Consider the following 10,528-nt stretch of genomic DNA (forward strand, 5'->3'; position numbering starts at 1 on the left):
ATCGGCTCTAGCCGCTTTAGATGAACGAAAGATATCTTTTTCTTGATGCCACTCATGCGAGTGGGATGTGGTGTTATCAATGATCTTGTGAGCTTCGGTTGCGGTTTTCTTCATAATGGAACCACCAGCTGCTGTGTCGATGTCTTTTCGTGTAGTAACATCTCAACCTTGGTAGAATATTTGTACTATTTGATAAGTATCTAAACCATGCTGAGGACATCCTCTCAACAACTTTTCGAATCTTGTCCACGCCTCATATAGAGTTTCATTTGGCTTTTGCGTGAACGTAAAAATTTCTCCTTGAAGTCTCACGGCTTTAGATGCCGGAAAGAATCTTTTAAGAAATTTTTCAACTAAAACATCCCATGTATCAATCGCCCCTTCAGGTAACGATTCTAACCAATCTCTGGCTTCTCCCTTTAAAGTCCAGGGAAACAACATGAGATAGATCTGTTCATCCTCAACTTCTCTGATTTTAAATAGAGTACAGATCCTATTAAAGGTTCGAAGATGTTCGTTTCGATCTTCTTTTGCCGTACCACTATATTGGCATTGATTAGTTACCATGTGTAGGATTTGTCCTTTGATTTTGGCGTGTCCTTGGTCCGTGCGTGTGGCTCTCATTCGATCTTCCATACTTAGAGGTTCCGTTACTTCTATAATTGAATTTGTTGAATACGAATCACTAGAGGATTCTGATTTAACGGTTTGTGGTTCAGGAGGAATGATTAGTGGTTCAGGATCTTGGAATTGTCCTTGAATATCCTCCAGGTTCTCAATTGTGAAGTCGGGTTCAAAAAATGGATTATCAGAAATTTGAATTGGAGTACTTGTTCGACTAGATGATGATTCTAAAGAAAAATCAACGTCGACAATATTGGCTAGATTTCTTGATCGAGTTACAGGTGGTGAACGTATGAAAGGTTGTGAACGTTTTGCTCGGTGCATTCACTGAATATCCTATTAGAAATTATATAAGTTATCAAATTAATAGACTTTTCTGCTTTTGCCCACGTTTTGAATAGCCAAAAGATGCAGCAGGGAGCCAGGACCCTTTAAATCGGAAAATCCACAACTCAGCCACTAACAAATTCAACTATTACTACGAAGCAGAAAATTTTGAATGTCTATCAATTTAACCACTTAAAATAATTTTTCGTCGAAATTTAAAGAAAACTTTGAAAATTCTATGTCATAAAAACTAGAGCGTAGAAATGAAAAAGATAAAGCGCGTCGAAAAATAAAAAGTCAAAAAATAATAAAAAGAAAGTAAAGCGTCGAAACTTAAAAGTCTAAAAACTTAAGACTAAAAAAAGTTGCGCCTAAAGGTATTAAAGCTTAAAGGAATTCTATATCCAAAACGGCAAAAACTTAATTAGGCACTAAAATCTTAAAACGGCGTCGCAAAATTCTAAGGCACCTAAATCTTAATCTAAAGAAAAAGCACTTAAAGGGTTTTACGGCAAAGCCTAAAAATTTAGAAATATAAAATAACTACGGCAAAATACTATAACTTAAAACTAGTTACGAACGATAAATATACAAATTACGAACTAAACGAATAAAAAGATACAAAATATAAAAATAAAACTTAAAGTTATAAAAATACAATTTTTATAAAAATAAAATTTTTATATTATTTATTAAAAAGGTACTAATTTATAAATTAAGAGAACTAATTAAAACTTAAAATTCAAAATTAACTAAAACTAAAACTAATTATTAATTTAATTAAACCCTAATTAATAATAATAATAATAATAATAATAATAATTAAATAACCCTAATTACGTAATAAATGCAGTCTGAGGTTTGACCTGTCAGACAGCTCCGCGACTGCGGTATCCAGGCCCAGAAGTGCTCCGCGACTGCGGAGGTATGCAGTCTTAGATGATTGCAGGTTCAAACTGGTTCGGGCAGTTTCAGATTTTTTTTTTTTTATAATTTGATTTTTTATTTTCTTTTTATGATTTTAATTTTTATAAAATATAATTTAAGTATAACTTATATTTTAACAAAAAATTACTTATTAGTTTTTGTAACTAAAAAAATAAAAATAAAGACTTTTTAATTTAACACTTAAAAATATAGATATATATTTTCCTTTTTTTATGTTTTTATACTTTTTTTAAAAATTATATATTTTTACAAAACTAGCTTAAAAACTAATTTTTTTTTTTAGAATATAGCGTTTCGCTTTCGCTTCCCCGGCAGCGGCGCCAAAAACTTGATGTGGGAGCGAAGGGGTACGAAATAAACTTATTTTTAATATGAAATACTGCTTAATATGATACAAGTTTTATTTATTTATATAGATGGATATACCTAAACCATGCTACAACACTTATAGGCAGTGTACCTAATCGTAGAGTAGTGTAGTTTTTAGTAAGTCTGGTTCGTTCCACAGGGAGCTAATGATTACGTACTATATTTTTAACAACTATATTTGTACAAAATATATATAATTATATATAGTAATAATAATATATAAAAGGGGGGTTTACCGTTTAATGACCGGTTTGTCGATTTTATATTTTAAGCGTAAAGATAAATGACAATAATTAAAGTGTGTAAAATAAATAACAATATTAAAATGACAATAAATAAAATGACAGTAAATAATAATACGATGAGATATAAAATAGAACAATTATGCTTATTTAAACTTTCGTAACCATGATGTTTGACGTTTTGATTTTAATTTATTACTCTGGGTTAATTGTCCTTTTGTCCTGGATTATTTGAAACCTATCTGTTTTTTGTCCATAATAGTCCATCGGTCATAAATATAATGTGCGAGTGTCCTCGTCAAATTACCCTTATACCCGAAGTCAAATATTCCAACTAATTAAAGATTTAAATTGTGACACAGTTACCACTTCTGTCAACAATTACACCATTTATCAATGTATGTAATCCACCCCTGTTTTGATTAGATATGAATATTAATTTACCCACTTGATCAGTTTGAATAATCAATTACCCAACCCGAATAATTAATTAAATGATTATAATAGATTCTGTATGAATGTCACTAAATAGGACAACCATAATCATTATTAATTATTAAGTTAATTAATTTGAAGATAGGTTCGATAGACTCCGATGAGTTGTCACTTAATTAGACAATACCTCCCATCTATTAATAGTCCATATTCAAATGCCCACAAGTGTCGGTCTTTTGTTCAAACATTAATTATGGTACAAAATCCAATAACCCCGTCTTTAATATTTAGTCCAACATCACGATTACTTCGTCTTAAATAAGCATAATAATAACTTAGTTACGATACGTTAATTGAAAAAGGAAGAACATAGCTTACAGTGATTATTTATATCGTTGCGTTACACGGACAGAGTTCTGACTTAAAACCCGTAAAACATTTCTTACAATAACCTTATTATTATTATTAATCTTAAATTGAACTTAATTATATAAATATAAATACATATAGAGAGGTTGAGGTTGGAAAAGGGGTGCAAAATTCGAGCAGAATGCGTGAGCTTTTATAGGCCCACTTTAAACTATACAGCTCCGCGAGTGCGGAACTTTTGTGCCTTACAGCTCCGCGAGTGCGGAGTTTCAGATTCTAACTCACCAAATTGAGTTAAACGTGGGCTGCTGAATATTATAATATATAATATAATAATATATAATAATTTCATATAATTATATATATTATATTATATTTTTGTGCATAGTTGACTTGTAATTTTAGCTCCGTTGAGTTGTACGTTGATGCTCGGTTTATGTCTCAGTTTTGAATTTTCGAACGCCTTTTCGTATGCTTAGATATCTTGTACTTTGCATTTCGCGGCTTGTACTCTTGTCATTTTTAGGCGTTTCTCATCAATAAATTGTACCACTTGGATTGTATTTTATACTTTTTAGATTTTTGGTCATTTGCGTCTTCAAATCGTCGATTCTGTCTTTTGTCTTCGAACTTATTTATTTAAATGATTATTACATAAAAATAGAACAATTGCAACTAAAAGCTTTACATATTGGAAGGATATAGCGCCTAAATATATGTTCATTTGGAGCACTATCAGTGGCATATAACCCATTTGTGCGCCTGTTCCGGAACCAAGTGTATGTTTCTGAACAAAGTGTTTCTTTCGGGACCAAGTGCCTTGTTTTCGAGACCAAGTGCCTTGTTCCGAGACCATGTGATGGTTTCGATGTGGTATGATGATTCCGACTATAATATGACGGATGAATGTCATCAATCTTGGTTAGCTAAAAAGGATTTTACCTGATGTTCGTTCCAAGTGCTTCTTCACGGTGTTCCCCTAACCAGGTATGGTTGCAATTGGTTTATATATTTATCCGTAATATTCTTTGCAGAGGTTGTCGGGTGACTAATGTGCTTGGTTGAGTAAACCTTGACAGGATAACATAATTTGTAACCTCTCCGATACACATGTACTCGGGTGAATGGTGCCAATGTCTGACTCACTTGTTCGGGTAGGATGGACTTACTTGAAGTCACTGACAGCTTTTATTCGGGACATTCCTTCCCGAATGTGCACTTGAATGGTCTTCTGGTCAGTTTGCTTAAGCATGTCCGAGAGAATGCCCTCCCTCCTGGACCATTACGTGTATCATCAAACACATCTTCAAAAGAAAGTAAGGAGTTAGGGTCAGGTCAACGTAGTCCTTCAAAGGGTAATAAATGTGAGAAGTTTAAATCATGTGACTTGAATGAGGACATTGAGTTGGAAAGAGAGACGAGATCGAATGGTGATGCTACTGATGATCAACGTAATAAAAATCAGTTGAATACTATGCCATGTAAGCCTATTAAGGTAAAAGGTAAGCTTCTTAATTCAAAAATAAATAAATAACAAAGATGGAAAAAAGATGATGTTTTTTGCAATTTCTTAGAAAGCATGTTTGATAGTGATGAAAAAGCTATGAGACAATGAAAATTATTTCGTGGAATACAAGGGGCCTAGGGTGTAAAGATAAGGGCCGTATGGTTGCTGATGTAGTTAAGACATTTTCAAGTTGAATTCGTGGCAATTTAAGAAACCAAAGTTGAAAATGTATCTCCTAGAGTGTTAAATGCGGTTTTTTAAAGGATTCATTTATGATGGTGTGCAAGTTTCTTTGAATGGTAGGTCAGGGGGTTTAGTTTCAAGTTAGAGAAGAAATTGTTTTAAACTTAGAGAACGTAAAATTGGATAATGAAGAATTGATAGGTAAAGATTGTGTGGAACACGAAAGTCCCTTCTAAGACAGCCTTCTTTCATTGGCTTACAATACATGGGGGTCAAATAATTTCTTAGATTTAGTCATTGTTTAAATGATGATGACGAGCTCAAGTGTGTGTGGTGTGCCAATTATATAGAATTCTTAGATCACCTTTTATTGCATTGTTATTTGGGCTTATTTGTTTGATTGGTGGGACATTAATTGGATTATGCCCGTTTCCATTGAGGAATTTTTGGTTGACTGGAATTGTGGTACGAGTATTAAGGCCAATGCATTTTGGTCTTTAATCAGGCCGGTAACAATATTGGCGATTTGGGTAGCAAGGAATGATGTGTGATATCGGCTAAAAAGTCACGTTTTTACTCCCAGTATTAAGTCCCAAAAGCATAAAAGTTCGAATCTTTGTCGACAAAATAATCGCTTTTTAGGTAAAGTAATTACGAAGATGATGCAAAAAGAATCAAGAGAAACAGAGCTACAACGAAGATTCAAGAGCGAAAACGGTGAAAGACAAGAAATCAATTTACGTCCCAGAAAAATCAGCTGACCAAGCAAGCCAAACGGCCTGCCAAATGGCTTGCCTGGCTTGCAAATGGCCTGCACACGCCCAAGTTAAACGGCCCTTGCAAACGGGCTGGTCTGGCAAACGGCCCTTGCAAACGGCCTGCTAGCCGTTTGCAGGCAAATTTCAAGTCTATATAAAGGCTTTTTGTCATCCATTTTCAACATACCTCTCTTCACTCTCTCATTACAATACACTTTCTCTCACTAGAGCTTTCAAGGCCTTCTCACCTTCGAGCGGGAAATTAAGTACCCGGAGGCGAACGCCGAAGATTGTAATAGGAGCGGTCTAGAGGATGTCAGCACTTGTAATGGTTCGGATCTCATCTGTAAACGGTGAATGCTTTCCTTAATTTAATAAAGTTATCCTAAGTTGCTTTCATCTTGCATGCTTGTCTATCCATTACAAATGTTCATTATGTGTTGAATACTTTATCTGAAACTTATGCTACTCTTATACTGAAACCTTGACGGTTTAGAAGTTTAATTTACGGATCACCCTTTCCGCTTATTCACGTGGCTATAAACTAGTATTAGGTGTAGTGACCCGAACTTTTCCATGTTTATATATATTAATTGAGATTGATGTTTACATGATTAAATGTTTCCAACATGTTAAGCAATCAAACTTGTTAAGACTTGATTAATTGAAATAGGTTTCATATAGACAATTGACCACCCAAGTTGACCGGTGATTCACGAACGTTAAAACTTGTAAAAAAAACTATATGATGACATATATATGGTTATATATATAGTTAACATGATATTATGATAAGTAAACATATCATTAATTATATTAACAATGAACTACATATGTAAAAACAAGACTACTAACTTAATGATTTTGAAACGAGACATATATGTAACGTTTATCGTTGTAACGACATTTAATGTATATATATCATATTAAGAGATATTCGTACATCATAATATCATGATAATATAATAATTTAAAATCTCTTTTGTTATTATAAACATTGGGTTAACAACATTTAACAAGATCGTTAACCTAAAGGTTTCAAAACAACACTTACATGTAACGACTAACGATGACTTAACGACTCAGTTAAAATGTATATACATGTAGTGTTTTAATATGTATTTATACACTTTTGAAAGACTTCAATACACTTATCAAAATACTTCTACTTAACAAAAATGCTTACAATTACATTCTCGTTCAGTTTCATCAACAATTCTACTCGTATGCACCCGTATTCGTACTCGTACAATACACAGCTTTTAGATGTATGTACTATTGGTATATACACTCCAATGATCAGCTCTTAGCAGCCCATGTGAGTCACCTAACACATGTGGGAACCATCATTTGGCAACTAGCATGAAATATCTCATAAGATTACAAAAATATGAGTAATCATTCATGACTTATTTACATGAAAACAAAATTACATATCCTTTATATCTAATCCATACACCAACGACCAAAAACACCTACAAACACTTTCATTCTTCAATTTTCTTCATCTAATTGAACTCTCTCAAGTTCTATCTTCAAGTTCTAAGTGTTCTTCATAAATTCCAAAAGTTCTAGTTTCATAAAATCAAGAATACTTTCAAGTTTGCTAGCTCACTTCCAATCTTGTAAGGTGATCATCCAACCTCAAGAAATCTTTGTTTCTTACAGTAGGTTATCATTCTAATACAAGGTAATAATCATATTCAAACTTTGGTTCAATTTCTATAACTATAACAATCTTATTTCAAGTGATGATCTTACTTGAACTTGTTTTCGTGTCATGATTTTGCTTCAAGAACTTTGAGCCATCCAAGGATCCATTGAAGCTAGATCCATTTTTCTCTTTTCCAGTAGGTTCATCCAAGGAACTTAAGGTAGTAATGATGTTCATAACATCATTCGATTCATACATATAAAGCTATCTTATTCGAAGGTTTAAACTTGTAATCACTAGAACATAGTTTAGTTAATTCTAAACTTGTTCGCAAACAAAAGTTAATCCTTCTAACTTGACTTTTAAAATCAACTAAACACATGTTCTATATCTATATGATATGCTAACTTAATGATTTAAAACCTGGAAACACGAAAAACACCGTAAAACCGGATTTACGCCGTCGTAGTAACACCGCGGGCTGTTTTGGGTTAGTTAATTAAAAACTATGATAAACTTTGATTTAAAAGTTGTTATTCTGAGAAAATGATTTTTATTATGAACATGAAACTATATCCAAAAATTATGGTTAAACTCAAAGTGGAAGTATGTTTTCTAAAATGGTCATCTAGACGTCGTTCTTTCGACTGAAATGACTACCTTTACAAAAACGACTTGTAACTTATTTTTCCGACTAGAAACCTATACTTTTTTTGTTTAGATTCATAAAATATAGTTCAATATGAAACCATAGCAATTTGATTCACTCAAAACGGATTTAAAATGAAGAAGTTATGGGTAAAACAAGATTGGATAATTTTTCTCATTTTAGCTGCGTGAAAATTGGTAACAAATCTATTCCAACCATAACTTAATCAACTTGTATTATATATTATGTAATCTTGAGATACCATAGACACGTATACAATGTTTCGACCTATCATGTCGACACATCTATATATATTTCGGAACAACCATAGACACTCTATATGTGAATGTTGGAGTTAGCTATACAGGGTTGAGGTTGATTCCAAAATATATATAGTTTGAGTTGTGATCAATACTGAGATACGTATACACTGGGTCGTGGATTGATTCAAGATAATATTTATCGATTTATTTCTGTACATCTAACTGTGGACAACTAGTTGTAGGTTACTAACGAGGACAGCTGACTTAATAAACTTAAAACATCAAAATATATTAAAAGTGTTGTAAATATATTTTGAACATACTTTGATATATATGTATATATTGTTATAGGTTCGTGAATCAACCAGTGGCCAAGTCTTACTTCCCGACAAAGTAAAAATCTGTGAAAGTGAGTTATAGTCCCACTTTTAAAATCTAATATTTTTGGGATGAGAATACATGCAGGTTTTATAAATGATTTACAAAATAGACACAAGTACGTGAAACTACATTCTATGGTTGAATTATCGAAATCGAATATGCCCCTTTTTATTAAGTCTGGTAATCTAAGAATTAGGGAACAGACACCCTAATTGACGCGAATCCTAAAGATAGATCTATTGGGCCTAACAAACCCCATCCAAAGTACCGGATGCTTTAGTACTTCGAAATTTATATCATATCCGAAGGGTGTCCCGGAATGATGGGGATATTCTTATATATGCATCTTGTTATTGTCGGTTACCAGGTGTTCACCATATGAATGATTTTATCTCTATGTATGGGATGTGTATTGAAATATGAAATCTTGTGGTCTATTGTTACGATTTGATATATATAGGTTAAACCTATAACTCACCAACATTTTTGTTGACGTTTTAAGCATGTTTATTCTCAGGTGATTATTAAGAGCTTCCGCTGTCGCATACTTAAATAAGGACAAGATTTGAAGTCCATGCTTGTATGATATTGTGTAAAAACTGCATTCAAGAAACTTATTTTGTTGTAACATATTTGTATTGTAAACCATTATGTAATGGTCGTGTGTAAACAGGATATTTTAGATTATCATTATTTGATAATCTACGTAAAGCTTTTTAAACCTTTATTGATGAAATAAAGGTTATGGTTTGTTTAAAAATGAATGCAGTCTTTGAAAAACGTCTCATATAGAGGTCAAAACCTCGCAACGAAATCAATTAATATGGAACGTTTTTAATCAATAAGAACGGGACATTTCAGTTGGTATCCGAGCGTTGGTCTTAGAGAACCAGAAAATTTGCATTAGTGTGTCTTATCGAGTTTGTTAGGATGCATTAGTGAGTCTGGACTTCGACCGTGTTTTCTTTAAAAATGATTGCTTAACATTTTTGTTGGAAACTATATATTTTTAACATATGAATATTATGTGATATATTAATCTCTTAACGTGTTTGATATTATGTGATAGATGTCTACCTCTAGAACAAGTCCCATTGACTCACCTAATAATAATGAAGAGTCAAATGTAAATTGGAATGATTTGTGGACTGATTCACAAGTTCCCGAAGAGGAACCGGAAGAAGAGTCGGAACCGGAAGAAGAATCGGAACCGGATGAAGAAATAGAACCGGTGGGGGAAATAATAAAACGGTTAAGTAAAAGAAAATCCTCAACCAACCGACCAAAGTTAATTATGGTCAATGGTGTTTCCGCCAAGGAAGCAAAATATTGGGAGGATTACCAATTCTCCGATGAATCGGATTCCGACGAGAATTCCGATGATGTTATAGAAATTACCCCAACTGAATTTAAAAAGGCAAAAGAAAATAATAAGGGAAAGGGCATAAAAATAGAGAAATCTAATTCCAACCCCGATGAACTTTATATGTATCGTCAACCCCCGAAGTCCTTAAGTTGTAACAATGACCCGGGAACCTCTAAACCACCAGGTTTTTCTAAACCAATGTGGACAACGACGGCTCGTATTAGGGGAACATCATATATCCCTAGAAACTTGGCAAAACGAACCAAAACCGAAGAAGAAGAAACGAGCGAGTCGGAATAAGATAGTTGTATTCGTGTGGTGTAATATATGGAATATAGTGTTCTTATGCTTTATGATATATGTAAAAATTGCTTGTATTAATAAGTATTTTTTTATGAATCTAACTCTTGTCTATTTTACAGTTTAAAAACACAAAATGGATAGACAACCCAA

General features: G+C 33.0%; 1 non-coding gene across 1 annotated transcript; it reads left to right on the forward strand.

Moving 5' to 3' along the window:
- Nucleotides 1–202: 202 nt before the first annotated feature.
- Nucleotides 203–309, forward strand: LOC139894853 (small nucleolar RNA R71). Its single transcript, XR_011775333.1, has one exon. It is a non-coding gene; the product is annotated as a small nucleolar RNA R71 (small nucleolar RNA).
- Nucleotides 310–10,528: the final 10,219 nt, after the last annotated feature.

This window comes from Rutidosis leptorrhynchoides, chromosome 2 (assembly GCF_046630445.1).
Source record: "Rutidosis leptorrhynchoides isolate AG116_Rl617_1_P2 chromosome 2, CSIRO_AGI_Rlap_v1, whole genome shotgun sequence".
Classification (NCBI taxonomy): Eukaryota; Viridiplantae; Streptophyta; class Magnoliopsida; order Asterales; family Asteraceae; genus Rutidosis; species Rutidosis leptorrhynchoides.